Source organism: Sus scrofa, chromosome 9, assembly GCF_054392235.1.
Source record: "Sus scrofa isolate SSC_HxYL_T2T_F1_AM1 chromosome 9, Sscrofa_HxYL_maternal_Yorkshire_Landrace_v2.0, whole genome shotgun sequence".
In the NCBI taxonomy this organism is placed as follows: Eukaryota; Metazoa; Chordata; class Mammalia; order Artiodactyla; family Suidae; genus Sus; species Sus scrofa.
The window spans coordinates 124533161-124552249 of record NC_139391.1 but is presented as its reverse complement, the minus strand read 5'-3'; the positions used below and the strand labels follow the sequence as shown (position 1 = coordinate 124552249).

The 19089-nt window shown below is 45.7% G+C and overlaps 1 long non-coding RNA gene across 6 annotated transcripts in view; it reads left to right on the top strand.

Moving 5' to 3' along the window:
• Positions 1-19089, top strand: part of LOC106507874 (uncharacterized) — a 40491-nt gene that overhangs the window by 7490 nt on the left and 13912 nt on the right. For 3 of the 6 annotated variants that reach the window (XR_014816850.1, XR_014816851.1, XR_014816853.1), the window contains exons 1-3: positions 6317-6384; positions 13786-15027; positions 18271-18451. This is a non-coding gene — a long non-coding RNA (uncharacterized LOC106507874). Of the gene's footprint in view, positions 1-6234; positions 6385-7471; positions 7579-10152; positions 11205-13052; positions 13534-13785; positions 15028-18270; positions 18452-19089 lie in introns of those variants that run through there. The other 3 variants (XR_014816848.1, XR_014816852.1, XR_014816849.1) reach the window with 3 other exon arrangements.

Genomic DNA, 19089 nt, shown 5'->3' with positions numbered 1-19089 from the left:
TATCAAATATATCGTACATTTCGATCTCCCTTTCTATGCATATGATGTAGGGTATAATCTAATGACGGGGCCACAGGGAAGACAAAGTTGAGAACCAGTGCTCGAGGACCTCATGACTTCTGCTTGGTTTGTTGTAAAGAAACATCTTTTTCTTCTTACAGGGAGGAGATAAATTCTGATGTCACTGCAGTGTGTGAAGATGCACCCCTCCCCCAGGGTTCACGTTCAAAGGGGCGCCCACACTTAATGCTCTATCGAGGGCCTCGTGGCTCCCTGGCCAGGAACCCCGTGGGATGAATTTTGTGGCTGCCTGTGGGGTCGCATGGCCCCTTCTGAGAAAGGGCAGCTGAGTATGAGGCATATCCAGGTTCCATTCCTGCTCCTCCACCTGCTGTGGACCTTCAGGTGAGTTACTCGATGGCTCTGAACCTGGTTAATCATGCGAAAAACAGAGAGAGTAGCACCTACCTCATGATGTAAAAATTCAAATGAGATCATATATGTACCATACATGGTACATAGAAAATGAGGAGTTCACATGAATTCCCTCTGTTCTTATACCACGATTTTCTTTTCTTCTCTCGGTTTCTCCTCTTTTTAATTTCTTTTCCTCTTGTAGTAGATGGTGAATGCCCAAATCATTTCAACAAGTCCTTCTGGGTTGCAGGCACATCTGGGGTTACTATCAGCCAGAACCTATGCATCATTGCCAAATCGTGAGCTCCACAGGCTGACACGTGGACCACATGAAGGGATTTTTTTCTCTGTGCTAGGTGATGCTAATTGCCGTCTGATCTGAAGCCAGAGTTGCTCTCCTTTGTTTAATAATTGATATCTTCTCTGAGAACACCAAGCTAAAGTTTAAAATTACAGAAAGGGATGATTTATCTAAATGCCAACACAGCTAAATGCAGCAAAATCACCCCAGCTCCCTTTGTGGGCTGCCACTCACTCACCACCCCAAACACCAGGTGGCAATTGAGGCGTATACATGTGGGACAACAAGAGAGCTCAGCTCATGAGGTGTTAGGTCTCAGTCCAGCCTCACTCTGTGGGTGTCACCAGCTCATCCTGGCTGAGCAGCGATCAGGACTCATTGAAATGAGTCCCAGGTCTCACCACATGGTGCTGCTCTGTTTTTTCCCATTTACTCTTTCATTAAGCATTTACTGAACACCTACTGTGTGGCAGGTCGTCTGCTGGGCATTGTACACAGTTACAAAGCTTGAGATGGCTACTCTCCTGCTGCTCACAGTCTGGTGCAGAAAATATCTGTCAATATCAGTTATCCCGTTCCTTCTCCTCCCCATCCACGCATCCTAAGAAGCAACAACACCCTCTGATATTTTGCCTCCTTTGTGGCACTTTAGGAGGGGGGGAGTAGAAAGGGTGAGGGACCATTTAAAGCATTTACAATGTGCAAGGTATAGCACCAGGCGTCTTATATCAAATATCTCATTTAACTGATATATCCAGAAGGAAAAGAGATTTATGATCTATAGATAGAAAGACCTGAAATTGTCAGGATTGAGACCTGCTCCGATTGAGACCCAGTTTCTCTCTACAAACACCTATTAGTTAACCAAGGACTGTTGCTGTTTGGTTGTGCTCTGGCTGCGTGGAAAACTGAATCACGTAAGTTGACCTTGACTGTTCCCATGCCGAAGGAGACCTCTCCAATTCGGGAAGGCTGTGACAGCTGTCACTGAGGTGTCACAGTCAGAGCACAGTGAGCATAAACTAAACTTTGCACATTTGGGTCCCTCTGATGGGAAGGCTCTTTCCCTCCCTCGGCCTGGCCAACGCTCCCCACAGGAGAGGACCCTTGCTGCAGGACCCCCTTCTCTGGCAGGTGTCCCCTCAGCACTGTGATGACTCGGAGCACCCCTGTTCCCTGGCATTCTCTTCCAGCCTTTCTCTGAAGCACAGATCATCACCAAAGAGAACATATTTTTACATGCTTTTTTTTTTTTTTTTTGCTTGTCTCCTGCCTCCCCTGCCCCCCATAAAAAATGAGCTCCGCAAGCCTGGGAATCTTGCCATTTCTGTTCCCGTTTATAATCTCAGCACCCAGAATGTTACCTGGCCTAGAGCAGGTGATCAATAAATATTTGTTAAATGAATCAATGACCTGGTGCGTGTAGTTAGGAAGAAATGACTCTGCGTAGCCCGAGGATGGAGTGAGGCTTTCCTACTCTGGCAGGATCGGGGAACGTGCCATTTATTCGCTTGGCGTTTACTGTGTAGCTAAATTGTGCCTGGCGCAGTGCTAGGCTTTGGGGTAACAACTGTAATGAGATACGGTTACTGCTTTCAGAGGACTTAGTCTGTCGAGGGCAATGGACCCATAAATAATATTAAGGGCGATAATGACAATAGCTCGCACTTAATGGAGTGTGCTGCGGGCCAGTTGCTGTCCTAAGCATGTTTATGAATATTAACTCTTCTAATTCTTATAACAAAAGGAGGTAGATAGGACTCTTACACCCATTTTGCAGATGGGCAGATAGAGGCACCAAGAGGCCACACATTCTGAGGTGTGAATGGGGTGTGTGAAAACAGCTTACATTTTAACTGGGCACTTCCTTAGGGTGGAGAGGGGCACAGGGCAGCTTTGACAGGCTTATAGGTAGTAGGTGCTCTCCCACTTCCATCCTCCTTGACTTTTTTTTTTTTTTTTGCTTTTTAGGGCCACACCCAAGGCACATGGAGGTTCCCAGGCTAGGGAACCTATGCCACAGCCACAGCAACACAGGATCCGAACCACATCTGCAACCGTCACCACAGCTCACAGCAATGCCGGATCCTCACTGAGTGAGGCCAGGGATCAAATCCACATCCTCATGGATACTGGTGGGATTCATTTCCCCTGTGCCACAATGGGAACTCCCCCCTTGACCGGTTTTTATAATTGCTGAACACTTCCACCTGCCTCACTTCCATCCTCGCCGTTCTGGGCCTGGGCTCCCCTGAGTTCGCAGCAAATACTCTGCTTCTGACCCTAGTGACCCCTGCCCTTTTGCTCCTGGGTCTGCAGGCCCCTCCAGGCTCTAAAGCAGGCAGGGTGGCTCAGCCCAGGCATCCCAGTTCCCCACGTGGTGTTCTCCAAGCGGTGACCTCAGACATCCCTTGCTGGGTCCTGCTGTCCTCTGCAGGAGGGGTGAGACTGTGACCAGCCCCAGAATCTCCATAAGGATAAAGTTAACCCCAGGACCCCACTCACCTCATCTGCTCTCATCCTACCCTCTCTTGAATTTTGGGTGACTACCCTTTGTGCGTCAGAACCCTAGGAGGTCACTTGTCTTCCTTGCCTAATGATGTGTTACAGAAAACAAGCTTCCATTACTTGCAAAAGTGTGATGGGAACATGAATATGAATAACTCCCATGGGTTTCCTGCAAACATCCATCACCATGGCTTAGAAGGCTTGTTCTGACTTGCTTGGCATGGGGGTAACTGCTCAGCAGAAAAATAATAAAGCATTCATGAACCCGGCTTAGGCAGAGCGCTTCCTGAGGCTTTGAACTGTGGTGCTCCTGCCAGGCTGAGGTGGGGAATGTGCTCCCTTCCACCGAGGTTGCATTGGGAAGATGTTTGACTTCGGTCCGGGACAGGACGTGGCAGCTGTACCAGGACCCAGTGCAGCTGGAGCAGGGATTTCTTTTATCGAAAAGAAAGTTCTCCTTGGTGACAGTGGCCTGGGGAGCAGGGACATTAGATCTAAGCCAGGTCAGGTCAGGTGATGCTAGAATCCCGGGCTGGTCCAGCACAGATGCACAGAACTTTAGGGCTCAGAGATCATCATTTCGGATGCACCGAGGCCACAAAAGGCAAGAGAAAAATCAGCAGCAGGATTGGGCAAGAGGAGAGAATCGGGAGATGGCTGTTCCTTGGGGGAAGCTAGAGCATGGGCTATCAAGACAATGTCGCTTCTGTCCTCTGTTTAGGATATCCACTGACATTTGCTGACACAGTCTTCCCAGCAAAAGTCCTCTTCTCCTGGAAGTCCCCAAGTATCTGCCATTTTCTGCTCCTTGTGTCTCTGGATGCCTCTTATTGTTGACTCAAGGCTGTGATGGAGCTCATTGGTCTCCTATCTCGGGCAGTGCTGTTCCAGTAACAAGCGCCCCCAGGATCCAAAGGGGATTCCTGGGAGGGCTGGGGAATGGGTAGATTACAAGGAGACTGGGGTTGAGAAACAAGATAGCCCTGTTTCTTGGGTTCTGTTGCCCTAGGAATCCCAGGTGATCCTTAGGGGTAGAGCTCCTGGTTCGATGGCTATTCTAGAGCACTACACCCCAGGTCCCCTAGTTGAAAAGGCACTTGTTTTAAGGTATATTCTAGTTCACAAAAATGAAATAAGAATCATTTGGATTTTCTAGAAAAGAGATCTTCAATGTGATCAAGGTAGCAGCTCTTTAGGTCAATCATTACATCTATGATATTCACTTTTTTTTTCTTTTTAGGGCCACACCCATAGTATATGGAGGGTCCCAGGCTGGGGGTTGAATTGGAGCTGTAGCTCCTGGTCTACACCACAGCCACGGCAATGCCAGATCCAAGCCGTGTCTGCAAACTACACCACAGCTCATGGCAACACCAGATCCTTAACCCACGGAGCGAGGCCAGGGCTCGAACCTGCATCCTCGTGGATGCTAGTCACAGTGGCTAACTGCTGAGCCATGATGGGAACCCCACATCTATGATATTAATGAAAAGGCTCATTTTCTGGGGCAGTAGCCTGTGAAATCTCCCTGTTGTAAAATTAACAGCAGTGGGAAAATCTCTGCCATTTCTTCTAGCTGTCAGATTTTCTTGTAGTTGGAATGCTAGTATCTTGCCTCAGAGCAGGCTATGCAGGTGAAAGTCATGGAAATAGTCGTGGCTTTCTTCCTGAAATACTTTATTGCAGGTCATCCCCCCGCAGAGTTCTGACATAGGATGTGTTGGGTCACAGGGCTTCTGCCCAGGGCTATTTACTGGAAAGCAACTTGGAATCACCATGGAAAGAGTAAAAGAATTGAAGCCAGAAGATCTGCACAGTGAGCACTAGCTCTAAAATTTGCTGGCTGTGTGATTCTCCCCTTTCTCAGCTTCAGTTCTCCCATCTGTAAAATGAAAATAAAAATTAAAACTTCTCCTTCTACTTTATGGAATTATCCTGAGGATAATATGAAACCCTTTATGGGAAATCATTTTAAAGACCGCACTGCTAAAGGGTTGTTGTTTCTGTTGGATATTGTATAGAAAGAGTTAGTTAAACTTCTTCTAAGAGCATGCAAAAACATTCTTTGAACTAGCATAAAGTGGTTGCTGGGCTTGTGCAATAAAGGTGTATAATCTAGGAAGCTACTTTTCTGATTATAGCAGATAAACTTGGCTCTCTATTCACCATCTATTATTTTTTTCTTTTTTGGCTACCCTGTAGCATATGGAGTTCCCAGGCCAGAGATCAGATTTGAACTGCAGTTTGTGACCTACGCTGTAGCTGTGGCGACCCTGGGTCCTTAACCCACTGTACCAGGCCTGGGATCAAACCTGTGTCCTGGTGTTGCAGAGATGCCACCAATCCCTTTGCACCATAGCAGGAACTCCTTATAACCTATTCTGACATCCCTCTTTTCTCCTTTGTATTTATTTATTTATTTTTATTTTTGTCTTTTTCCCTTTTCTAGAGCTGCTCCCACCTCATATGGAGGTTCCCAGGCTAGGCGTCCAATTGGAGATGTAGCCGCAGGCCTATGCCACAGTCACAGCAACGCGGGATCCGAGCCGCGTCTGCAACCTACACCACAGCTCACGGCAACGCGGGATCCTTAACCCACTGAGCAAGGCCAGGGAGGAAACCCCGCAACCTCATGGTTCCTAATCGGATTCGTTACCACTGCGCCGCAACGGGAACTCCTCCTTTCTCCTTTGTAAAATAACCTTATTTTGCTGTGGATCCACCCTCATCAAAACCACATATTTTAGGGGAGGCAGGCTTTAACCCAGAATCAGGCCTTGATTGGTCTAAGCCAGTGGTTCCTAAACTTTAATGTGCATCAGAATCACCTGGAGGCCTTGTTCAACCATCAGTTGCTGGGCTCCAGCCCTGGAGTTTCTCATTTAGTGGTCTGGGTGGTGGCAGAGAATTTGCACCAGGTGATGCTGATGCTGTTGGTCTGACGACCATACTTTGCGAGGCACTGTCTGAGCCAATCGGGGTGGATCCATCCTCCTTGCCAGTGATTGGTTCGTTACAGATACACGACAGCAGCTCTGCCCAATGAGATGTGAGACGTCTTCTGGGGGCTTATGGGAAAGCCCTTCCAAAGAGACACAGGAAAGGAGCTCCTTTTGTACTTCTGGACACTGTCTCTGGATGGAACCCCTGGGACTGCTGTAGGTATTCTGGGACTCCGAAGGGGGCAAACCTAAGGACAAAGTGGACCCTCTGAGAATGACCAAGCAAACACAATGTCAAACCCCTGGGTCCTTAATGATGTCACTGGATTACCAGGTTAACTGGGAAGCTGTGCAGCCTTTATTTGTTGAGCCATTTCCTTTCAGTCAAAGGCAACTTACTTGATAAAGAGATGTTAAAATTTCTGTTATGGGGACATGGGGGTAAGTTATGGGACAGGATCCCTGAGCCTTACTGGAGGCAATGGGAGATGCCTGGCACAGGAGATTGCCCTCAGCCATGACCCCTATACCTACCTCAAGGTCTACCTATAGGGAGAAGATTCAGGAAGGACCAATTAGGAATGGCTGGTGGCGGTGCGCCAGTCAGGGTGTGAGTGAAGAGTTCTCAACCTGGGAGATGTGATCGTATTAGAATAGACTGAGAACACGTACTGGGAAGAAGGGCATGGCAGGTGCCTAAAGAACAGCAACTTTTGGAGGGTTTTGTGCTCTGACAGGTGGGAAGTGAACCCAGGACTGGAAAGAACAGCTAAGGAAAGACAGGCTAAGAGAATCAGATCTGGGAAGAAGAAAATAGACATCAAGGTGGCTTGGGAGCTTGTGTGCTGATTGTGACATTATGTCCCCAAATGATAGATTGTTTTCTACTATTTGGACACCAAGAAAGCTATTCTCAGTTAAAAGGCAACACGGGGGAGTTCCATTGTGGCTCAGTGGTAACAAACCTGTCTAGTATCCGTGAGGATTTGGGTTTGATCCCTGCCTCGCTCAGTGGCTTAAGAATCTGGCATTGCTGTGAGCTGTAGTGTAGGTTGCAGACATGGCTTGGATCTGGTGTGGCTGCGGCTGCAGCTGTGGTTGTGACTGGTAGCTGCAACTCCAATTTGACCCCTGGCTTGGGAACTTCTGTATGCTGTGGGTGTGACCCTAAAAAGGGAAAAGGAAAAGAAAAAAAGACAATTTGGGTTCCTGAAATGGCCTTTATCCAGTGGTTTATATGCCATCGGGACCAGCCAGTGATTTCACAATAATTACCAAGAACTCTCTTTTCCTCAAACTCTAGGACTGTTGCAACTGTGTTCTTCCAACACCCGTGGGCCTGATCTGTGACTTTTTCAGTGTTCATCCTGTTGCCTTCCTGTTACCCTCCCGAGTGTCTTCAATGGGCCGGTACCTACCAACCCTACCTGCAAACCTTACCTTCTGTGGTGCTACCCCTGCCCCTCTGCTCAGTGCTAGGTTCAAGGGTCCCTGGTCTCAGCATTGGTGATGCAACAGTGAAAAGGCAGAGCCTTGAGCTCCTCCTTCAAAAGAGACACAGGAAAGTGGCTTGGTCTAGGGCACTGCCATCCAGCAGAAATACAAGCCACAAATGCAATTCCCATGTAGTTTTAAGTTCTCTAGTGGCTATATTAAAAAAAAGTAAAATGAGGGGTTCCCATGGTGGGTCAGAGGCTTAAGAATCTCACTGTGGTGGCTTGGGTGGCTGCAGAGGTGTGGGTTTTATCCTGGGCCCAGGACAGTGGGTTAAAAGATTGGTATTGCTACAGCTGCGACAGTGAACACAGCTGTGGCTCAGATTCACTCTCTGGTGTGGGAACTTGCATATGCTGTGGGTACGGCCATAAAAAATGAAACAGTGATATTAATTTTAATGATATACTTTATCCCAGTGACTCTCAACCAGGGGGGATTTTGCCCCCTAGGGGCATATGGCAATGTCTAGCAATGTCACTTGACAAAGTTGTTAGGCAATTTTTATTGTCACACCTGGGAGGGTGTTAGTGGCATTTAGTGGGTGGTAGCCAGGGATACAGCTAAACAGCCTATAATGCAGAAGAGACAGCCTCCCACAACACAGAACTGTGTGGCCCAGGGAGTTCCCTGGTGGCTTGGGGGTTAAGGATCTGACATTATCTCAGCTGTGGCTCTGGTTACCACTGTGATGTGGGTTCCATCCCTGGCCCTGGGACTTCAGCATGCTGTGGGTGTGGCAAAAAAACCCAAAAAAACCCATACTTATGTAGCCCAAAATGCCAGTAGTACCAAGGTTGAAAAACCCTGATTTAACCCAGTATATCCAAAACATTTCATTTTAATATGTAATCAGGAGTTCCCATTGTGGCACAGCAGAAACAAATCCAACTAGGAACCATGAGATTGCGGGTTTGATCCCTGGCCTCACTCAGTGGGTTAAGGATCTGGCATAGCTGTGGGCTGTGGTGTAGGTCCCAGACTCGGCTTGGAGCTGGCGTTGGTGTAGGCTGGCAGCTGCAGCTCCAATTCAATCCCTAGCCTGGGAACCTCCATATGCTGTGGGTGTGGCCCTAAAAAGATAAAAAGACAAGAAAAATGTAATCAAATATAAGAGTTCCTATTGTGGTGCAGCAGAAATTAATCCAACTAGTATCCATGAGGATGCGGGTTGGATCCCTGGCCTCACTCAGTGGGTTGGGGATCCAGCGTGGCCATGAGCTGTGGTGTAGCTCACAGACGCGGCTCATACCTGAGTGGCTGTGGCCAGCAGCTGTAGCTCCAATTCAACCCTTAGCCTGGGCACTTCCATATGCCTTGGGTACAGCTCTAAGAAGCAAAATATATATAAAAGTCATAAATGTGATATTTTGCATTTTTAAAATTGTTATTTCCCCAATACAATTTTTTTTCCTACTGTACAGCATGGTGACCCAGTTACACATACATGTATACATTTTTCCCCCTCTCTTTTGCATTTTTTAAAATTCTAAGTTTTAAGGTCTGGTGTGTATTTTACACTCATAACATATTTCAATTGAGGCCAGCTACGTTTCACTTCCTGAATTGCCATGTGTGGCTAGCTGCTCTAGCACAAACATACAACCTCAGTTTCCTGGGCACGGCCAACATGGTGAGATGCAAAGTCCCACTACCTTTGTGAGACCCGCAGGTTGCAGATTTGGGATAAAAGCCTCTCACTCAGCCCCTCTGATTGAAAACTTAGGTAAGAATGAAGATACCTTCCAAACAGCATCTATCCAGCCTCTTGCATTATTTCCCTGCAAAATGTCATCAAGAGGTTGTAGCTTTGTATTCTCTTGAGGCAAAGGTCAACATACCCCCCTGGGAAGGTTATGGAGAGAGACTTGGCTTCATGCAGCCTTGAGGATTTAGATATTGATCACTAAGGCTTTCATGTAGTTAAACAAACAACCAGGCAACACCCTTTGCCTCCCCTGAACACTATGATTTTTCCCTTTTGAAAAAGGAGAAATAAAGGTTTTCAGGTTAAAAAGAAGCTGATCGTGCAGTAATCAGGGCTTCAGAACCATCCAAACTGACCTTGGTGCAATGCAATGCACTTCGTAATCCCCCATTTGAAGGCTTTGCAGCATCTCATTAGTCTGGAGTCGCAGTACAGATAACTCTGTATTGAGTGAGTAATTAAATGTGACACAGAAGCAGGCAGATGGATTAGCAACACACCCAGGGATCCCTCTGAGGGGCCTTTCCTGCCTCTGCTCCTGAAGGAGGGTCTAGGCAGGCTTAGCAGAGCTCTTGCCAAGGCGATCCTGGTGCAAAGGCGGAGCAAGGTTTCTCGCGTTATCTGTGGGTGCCAGGGCCACCTGCCAATGACAGGATCTTCTGGAAGCCGAGCCCCGCCTATGAAGCCACAGGGTCACCTCTGCGGTGCTGCTGATCCTTTCTGAGTGAAGGCTGGGAATCTGTCCTCGGCGTTCCTGAGCAAACTGCTCATTCTGTCTTTAGCAGGACAAGGGCCTGCCGTGCTTACTTGAAGTCAGAGTGAAGAATGCTTGCCATTCTTCCAGAGCCTTCTGAAACCGGAGCATATCTGACACAGCCAGGCTTTGTCTAAAATGAAGGAAGACAAAAAGAGCATTTTCTCATTTTTACAGTGTCAACATGACATTTTCATAGAATCGAAGGTCTGGAGAGAGACTCACGTTGAGAGAGACTGCTTTGTTTCTAGAAAGGCTTTCATTCAGTTTTCCTACACACCTGAAAATCTACCCTATATTTCAAAGTCCACCAGGGAAGGAGTTTATACAAATCTTTTTGGAAACAAATTCAGAGTCTCGTCAGCCCTCGGTGAACATATATTGAGCAGTGACTTTGTGCGAGGAATTATTTAGGAGCCAAGAGATTAAAGGAAAGAGAAGACAGCTTCTCTTTTTAAGGAGCTCATGAAAGAGACATAAAAGATGGGGTAACAAATGCCAGAGGAGTGGCACAGCCACAGAGGCCCACAGGAGTTGAGGAGAGGAAACAGATTTGGGGCTGGGATTTTTTTCCCGGAGTAGGGGACATTCGAGTGGGTCTTCCGGGGTTGGAGACAGAGGAAGAGCCTGGGGCAAGGAAATGCTAGCTCATGCTCCCCCATCCCCTTCCTCCCCCTTTTAAAGTTCGGTCCCTGCCGTGTTTGAGCAGCAATGCGAGGGACCACAGCTGCAAGTTGCATCAGGCTCAAGCCCAGCCTCTAGGAGCTCATAATGGACTAATATACATTTGCAGCAACTGGATCTTCTGTAGTCTTCCTCCCTTATTCAACAAATATGCACTGAGCATCTGTTCTGTGCCTGGTCCTGCTCTTGATGCTAAGGGTACAGTGGGAAACAAGACAGACTCAAGCCCTGCTTTCTAAAGTTGATGGTCTAGAGGGGTGGGAATGAGCAATCAAATAATTACAATGTGATAAGAATGATAATACGGGGGCTAACAGGTGCTCTGTGGGTATATAGCAGGAATTCTTCTCATCCAGGAGGGAAGGCTTCCCTGGAGAAGTGCTGTTAAGCCAACAGGTGAGTGCAGAATTGAGCAAACCAGGTGAAGCAGGAGAGTGGTGCAAGGGGAGAAAAATGTGCCTGTCAAAAGGAAAAGACTCCAAAAGATGCCACGCTGACAGAGGGTGGTGCTTTTGAGGAACAGAGAAATGCCCAGGATGATGACAGCAAGGAGGGAGATGAAGGCTGAGGGTTAAAGCAGGCCCTTCCTGGGCTGGAGTGTGACCCCAGGTGCCTCTGGCATGATGGTCAAGCCAAATCGAGGCTGGAGTTCCCGCTGCAGCTCAGCGGGTTAAGAGCTTGACATAGTGTCCATGAGAAGGAAGGTTCAATCCCTGGCCTTGCTCAGTGGTTTAAGGATCCGGTGTTGCTGCAAGCTGTGGTGTAGGTCGAAGATGTGGCTCAGATCTGATGTTGCTGTGGCTGTGGTGTAGACCAGCATCTGTGGCTCCTATTCCACCCCTAGCCTGGGAACTTCCATATGCCGTGGGTATGGCCTTAGAAAGAAAAACAACAAAAAACAAGTCAAAGCTAAAACGAACAGCCTGCCTTCTCCCCCAGTGACAGGTGTTGAGAGGAAGCTGCCACAGGGCACAGTTTTGGAGGGCGGGCGAAGACCCTGTGGATCCTGTCTGAGGGTCCCTGCCTGACCCCCGCACCTGCTGCCACTCCTCCTCCCCCACCAGCCTCTCCGCCCAGGACTCATGGATGCCCTCCTCCTCCAAGTTCTCCTCCCCTGGACCCTGGGTTTCTTCTGACCGTGAAGGAAATGCTATCAGACCGTGGATGCCTGGCACCCAGTCCTCTCAGTGAGTAGGTTTCTGCGGTGCCAGGAGGGGTGCCTGGGATCAAGTCTTTCTTCTGGTGGACTGAGCCTCGAACACCTGGCAGTCACAATGCCATGAGTTGCTTCATAACTGGGCTTCTGCCTCAGTTTCCCTGCTTAATATTCCCGTTAACCTGCTCAGGCTGGAGGTCTGCCCAGAAACTCCAGTCCCCAATATTCACTGAGTACCTGAAACAGTGTCAGGTGGTGAGGACGGCATAGAAAATAAAAAATAAACACCCTTGAAGACCTGGCCCATGATTGCCTACATCCAAGTGTTTGTAATAATTTAATGTGTTGAATTATCATTAGTATTTTGAAAGTGTGAAAGTCGTCTTTTTCCTTACTTCAAAGGAGAAGATGATTCTGATTATAAATATGACACAAGTAATTTCATCCTGTAAAAAAAATTTTTGATCTTGTAGGTGCCAACAATTGCTTCTTTCTTTTTCCAGTTGACAGAGTGCAGTTTTAATATTCATTACATTTTTATGTTATGAAATCCACATTAGGTAAAAACTGGCACTGATTCCAGAGATGGAACAGAGTCTAAAATTCTTTCCTATTTTTTTTTTTTTTTTGGCAGCACATGCAGCTTGTGAAAGTTCCAGGGCCAGGGATCGAACCTGCACCACAGCCGTGATAACCCTGGATCCTTAACCCACTAAGCCACCAGGGGACTCCCAGAGTGCAAAGTTCTTTATTTGACACTGAAAGCCTCTCACCATCCAGCTCCAATGTCTTTCCACTTCTCCTTCCCACGTTCTCTACCCTTAGGCTTTCTCCTCTACGTCAAGCTTAGCCGTCCCCTCCACCTGCAGCATCCTTCCCCTTCATCTTCACGTGCCTTCCTCTTGCACAAAGACCTCTTCTCTTCCATTTCCACTGGCTTGCCCCTTCCCTCCTCCGGCTCTGAATTCTTCCCCTACCCCTGGTTCCTCATTGTCCATCTTCTTTATCATCTTACACTTGGACTTGTTCTCATAAATCAAGTATGTATAGCTAACATCCATTTTTGTTTTTGTTTTTTATCTTTTTAGGGCTACACCTGCAGCATATGGAAGTTCCCAGGCGAGGGGGCAAATCAGAGCTGCAGCTGCCGGCCTCCCCACAGCCACAGCAACACTGGATCCTTAACCCACTGAGCAGGACCAGGGATCAAACCCACATCCTCATGGATACTAGTTGGGTTTGTTACTGCTGAGCCCCTACGGAAACTCCTAACATCCATTTTTGAGGTTTAGCCTAGAGCTCTGATGATAAAATATTCTCCCGATATACAATTAAACTGGTTCCTTTTAAATTGGGGAAATATGGAAAGTATGAAAAACACAAAGGTCTCCACCAACTATGGAGGTAGGGTCAAAAGTGCAGGCAAGTTCCTTTGCCTCTCTGAGCCTTAGTATTCTCATCTGTGAAATGGAAACGATATACTCTGTCTCACTGGCTTATTGTGAGACCAGGACCCATGTGTAAGATGCTCAGGAGAGTTTCTGGCAAGCACTCAGCAGTCCATACTTGGTAAGTATTGTTATTATAATAACCATGGTAACATTTTCAAATATTATTTTGTCCTGATATTGCTATTAAAAAATGCTTTGCAAATTCCAAACCAACGATCTTTGAGGCAAAATTTGGATCTATTCCCTTTTCAAGCTATGGACCACTTCTTTCTCAGGGTGGAGAAACCTCTTGCTTTATAGTCGAGAAACATTCACAGGTGTTACCAGGATGTGGCGCTAATGTACTTGGCTCTCTTGTTTGTGTCTTCAGAGCTTGCAGAGCAGCTGAACGCAGTCATTTTGCTGTGAAACCTCGGGTTCAGTCACTTGACTCAGTAACAGGTGTTGTTTATAGCACTCAAGTTCTTTCCCGGAATCTTTTCATGTTTGTGCCGTGGACCATGTGCTAAGAGTCCACACGCACCACGTTCGGTCACAAGCGGCAACCAGTGGTAGGCACGGTCTTTGGTGTAGACAACGAGGTGGAAAGTCTGGGTCGAGTGAGGACTGCTTATGTCACCCAGCCTGGGCCACCGAGCCTGTCAGGATAACTGGCTCACATCCCGTTAGGGAGAATCACCATCCTAATGGGTAGTTAGGGATGGCGTTCCAGTTTAAAGGCTTTCATGGGCCGTGAAACCTAGTGAGTAAATAATCATTTATCAGCCAGTCACTTAGAGGATGCTGCACGGAATGACGTTCCAGCACTTCGAAATGCACAGAAGCCATATATCATAATGGAGCATAAAAGTTACGTGCGAACAGGCCGTAAAACTGCACAACTGTTTACCTCAGTGAAGGTTTTATTTACATGCCCTCCGGCAGATACTTACATGTGTTTCACACAAGGCTGCTGATCACGGCTTCACGCCGAGCCTACATTGAGTAGATGTGTCTTGGGTAGACACCAATTGCAGTGTGATTTCAGGGGCTCACGGAAGGCCTCTCAGGCTCCCTCCAAAACTCATTTTGCCTGCTCGATGCTGAGAATTTCTTGAAACCAAGGCCTTAGTTCTACAATTACAGAAAATTCAATTTGACAAGTTCAACACGGGATTCGATACAAAATACCACGGAATGCACACGTAGCCAACATTTATGGTACTGTGTTCTTTACAGGGCACTCCCACCTGGGGAATCGCCTTTATCCTCAAACATCCCAGGAAATTGAATCATTGCCTCCAGTAATAAGCTGAGATCTGTAACTTGAATCAGTGATTTGTCTAGGGGCACACGTGGGTCCCGGCAGAACCGTAACTGGAGTCTGATGCTTCTGAAGTTGCTTCCTTAGTGCTCTTTCCACGAAAGCAGGCTCTTGCATTAAATACCCTACAGAAGAAGTTCTTGACTTAAACTCACAGCGTCCCGAGATCCGGTTTTGAAAGGTGGAGACGTGGACGAGAGTCGGGTCAGTGGTCTCCCCGGGCCCTGTTCAGCTGGGGCAGACCTGGAGGAGCCCCTCCTCTGCAGCACCCCCCACTGGCTCCTGGGATGGTCCTGCCCAGGCTGACTGGTAAGTAAGTGCGCACACACTTCCTTTAAGCTCTGCTGAATTGTTCCCCTTCCACCCTCCATTCTCTGCTGGGATTCAGGTGATTCACAATGTTGTGTTAGTTTCAGGTGTGTAGCAGTAATTTGGTTATATATATTATATTTATAAATATAAAATATATTAATATTATAATTATTACATATCAAAATTATTATGTATTATATTTATTACTATTATATCAGTTATATAATATTTATTAGTGATTACATAATTATAGAATATTAACTGTGTATTATTATATTAATTATATAATCAATTATACAATGTAATTATATTATATATTGAAATAATTGATATATATTTGAATATAATTGATATAATATTTTTATATTATATTGTATAATATATAATATACACATTATATGTGTATATTAATAATACATTAATATATGTGTATATTAAATATATTAATATAATATTAAAATATACTATATATTATATTTATATAATTTAATATATATATATGCACATATACATGTACATATCTGTATGTCTCTCTATATTGTTTTTCGGATCCTTTTCCATTTTAGGTTATTACAAGTTTTTGAACATAGTTCCCTGTGCAATACCGTAGGTCCTCGTTATTTATTTTATATGTAGTAGTGTGTATGGAGCCCTCTTTGGATCTGCACTCTCCTTGGCTGAAGTCCTGGAAACCTGCTACTTCCTTGCTGGTCCCCTGCCCCAGGAAGCTGTGCCCTGTCCCTTTGGGTTCCACCCTCAGCTGGGGTTTTGCTCCTCTGCAGTGCCCTGCCAGAATTGGATGCTGATTGTTGTTGCTTTTTTCTCTGACTCCTGCTATTGTGGGAACTGTCCGTTGTTCATTATTCCTTACTCATTGAACATATTTCTATACAGAACCTACAACGGGTAAGACAGAATCCAGAGTCGAGTCCCCTCAGCTTTCAAGGTAGCCCTAATGTTGCCTTACAGCTGGGCCTTTTTTCTCTAAATCTCCCATCCACTGTCAGCCACAAGAACTGATGGCTTAGTCAGGGCACTGAAGGTGCTGGAGGTGAGGCTGGGTCAGGGTCAGAACATGGGAAGTGGTTTCTAAAAGACCTTTAAGATGACATGGGAATTTCTTCATATCACAAGGCCTGGCTGGCCCTGGCTCCAGGTGAGTCTGGGAGTGAATGACTCTGCTGACTGACAGCCAATGAGCCAAAGGGTGACAAGGAGTGACCTTCAGAGTCTTTGTTTAATGACATTATCTTTACAGGCTGCAATCCTTTAGTTTCACAGATACCTGTGGCAAGGCTTGAATGGATTTTATCTAAATTTCTGCTTTATTTATTTCCCTGCTAGCTTCATTTCTAAAATCACCTTTTCTAAATGACAACTCAATCAATTCAATAACATGCAATTTTACCCAGTAGGAACCTATTCCTGTATCCCCCCTCCTACTTGTACCTGTCGGCTGCTTCCGTGAATAGCCTGTGTGTGTTTCAGAGTCAAGATAGTTTCATCCTAGACTCCCTGAGGTGGAATGACACTGAGAGATGGACACAGTTCTGACCTGAGCCTGAAGATGCTTGCTTTCCATTCTTTTCTCACAAGCATCTCTCGTTCATCACAGCCTGAGCTGCTAGCTCACGTTCAATTTCCCATCAGTTCAGTTGTGTTAAGGAATCATTGGCTTGATCAGCTTCATTTTAGCAGCTTTCTGAGATGCTAGGATTTTTTACTTTGTTTCTTATGCCTTTGGAACCTTGCCAAAGTAAATGAAAGTAAAATACACATGTATATTTTGGCTTTGTTTTCCAGGGCTGGGTAGAGCGATGGACAGGATTGTATTATTAGAGGAATTAAGGAGGAGACAGGCTGCATACATTGGTTGATCCGCAGAGTCTGTGGGTAATGACCTGGAAAAAAAAAACTGCTGATTGAAAATTTGAAGCATTAAAAGCTTTGAAATCAACGGCATCTTTTAGAATTTCAATCTTCTGTCATTTGCTCAGAGTCCAGGCGGCAGTGGTCTGAGCACAGGCCAAACTGTCAATCACAATGAATGGGGTTTGCTCATGGCCTCCGTTGTTTCAGAGATTAAACACTTAAAAAGACTGCAGTATCTCTTCCTGGGCACCGGAGTGGTCATCATGGTAGAACACTCCCTGGACTTTCATTGATTTAGAATTTGCATTTCCCATTCTTTGCAAATGATCCTCCAGGTTCAAAGTATACTATAATTTGTATTCTTGTTGAAGCATGAATTAGAATTGCACTGGCTGGCTGGGATGCTGGGGTGCAGTGTGGATTACATGGCTGGTCTGACACTGCCCCCCCCACCACTCAAAGAAGAAACGTTTTTCCCTCAATGTATATACATATTATGGAGGAAATGATGTGATATAGTGGTTCTTTGTGAATTGAGGGATTCATAAAGATATTTACTCATGAGTGTCTGGCTGTACTGTCGGTGTATCTTATTGTAATGAAGCAGAGTACAGATAGGCTTTTCTCCTCTGTGGATGACTTATCTGGACATTACAAAATAACTTATTTTGTAATCAGTATGTAAAGAAAAAGGGCTGCTGAGCAGACAATATAGATGGCCCATGTCTATCTGCAGTAAAACTCATGCTCTTAGCTTGAAGGTGGATCTCCTCAAGCCCTTCTCGAGAATGAGCCTCTCCCCTTTTTGCTGTAGAGTCAGCCTCAGGTACAGAGTTGAAATCACCATCCTAGGGTGCTCATGGCCTCTGCCTGTTTACTATGGCTCATGTTGGTTATTTCATTTTATTTTAGTCTTTTTAGGGCTGCACCTGCAGCATATGGAAGCTCCCAGCCTAGGGGTCAAATCCAAACTGTAACTGCCAGCCTATGCCACGGCCACAGCAATACCAGATCCCAGCTGCGTTCGCCGCCTGTACCACAGCTCATGGCAAGACCAGATCCTTAACCCACTGAGCGAGGCCAGGGATCGAACCTGCGTCCTCATGGATGCTAGTCAGATTCGTTTCCGATGAGCCACAACGGGAACTCTGGTTAGTTTATTTTAGTATTTTCCCCCTTCATGCCCATCCCTATGCTCACCATCTCCCTTCACGTGTAGAAAATGTGCGATATGCATACCAATGTGTTTAGAATATGCTATTGAAATATATGACGTTTAGAATTATATAATGGTATTTAAGTATGTATACTTCTATATATACATGTATATTTTGCTTTTTACTATTTCCATTCATCATGATTTTTCAGGATTTCTCCACATTGGTGAATGTGCATGTGGTTAATTCTGCTGCTGCATCTTCTTCCTGAGCATGTGTCTGCCGTGTTTTGCTTACAGCCTCAGTTACAGACACCATTGTTGGCTCGATGCTTTGCTACCACAAACAATGCTGGAAGGATCCACCTTTATTTTGCTCCCATCTGGTCCTGGGTGAGTGTTCCTGGTGAAAGGTGACAGGGTTTTAACCTTAGAGTAGTTTATAGGTCATAGGATTCTTGCATATCCTGTATCATCTCACAGTCCTGCTACCTTACTCTCTGGTGACTGTCAACTTCCGTCTTCTACAGGAGTGAACGAGGCTTCCGATAGCCCCACGTTCTCATCCATCTAAATGGGCATATTTCTGGGTATTAATGATGTCAAGCATCTCTTCATACATTTATTAGTTATTTGGATTTCCCCTTCTGGGAATTGTCTGGTCATATCCTTGTTCATTTTACTGTTGGGTTTCTTGCCTTTCTCATCAATTTATTGGAATGACATATGTATTTTAGACATTGATTTTTGTTGTTTTTAGTTGATGCAATTTTCTTCTGAAATCTTTTAGCGAAGAGAAATGGCTTTTAATATGGCATATGTTTTATCTCGGAATAATTTTAGATTTATAGAAAAGTTGTAAAGATAACCACAGGGTATCCCCATGTCACTTTTTCCCTAATGTTAACATCTTATATAACTTGACGCATTTGTCAAAACCAAGAAATTAACATAGGCATAATAATACTAATGAAATCACAGATTTATTTAGATTTGATCATTTTTTCCATTGATGTGCTTTTACTGTTCGA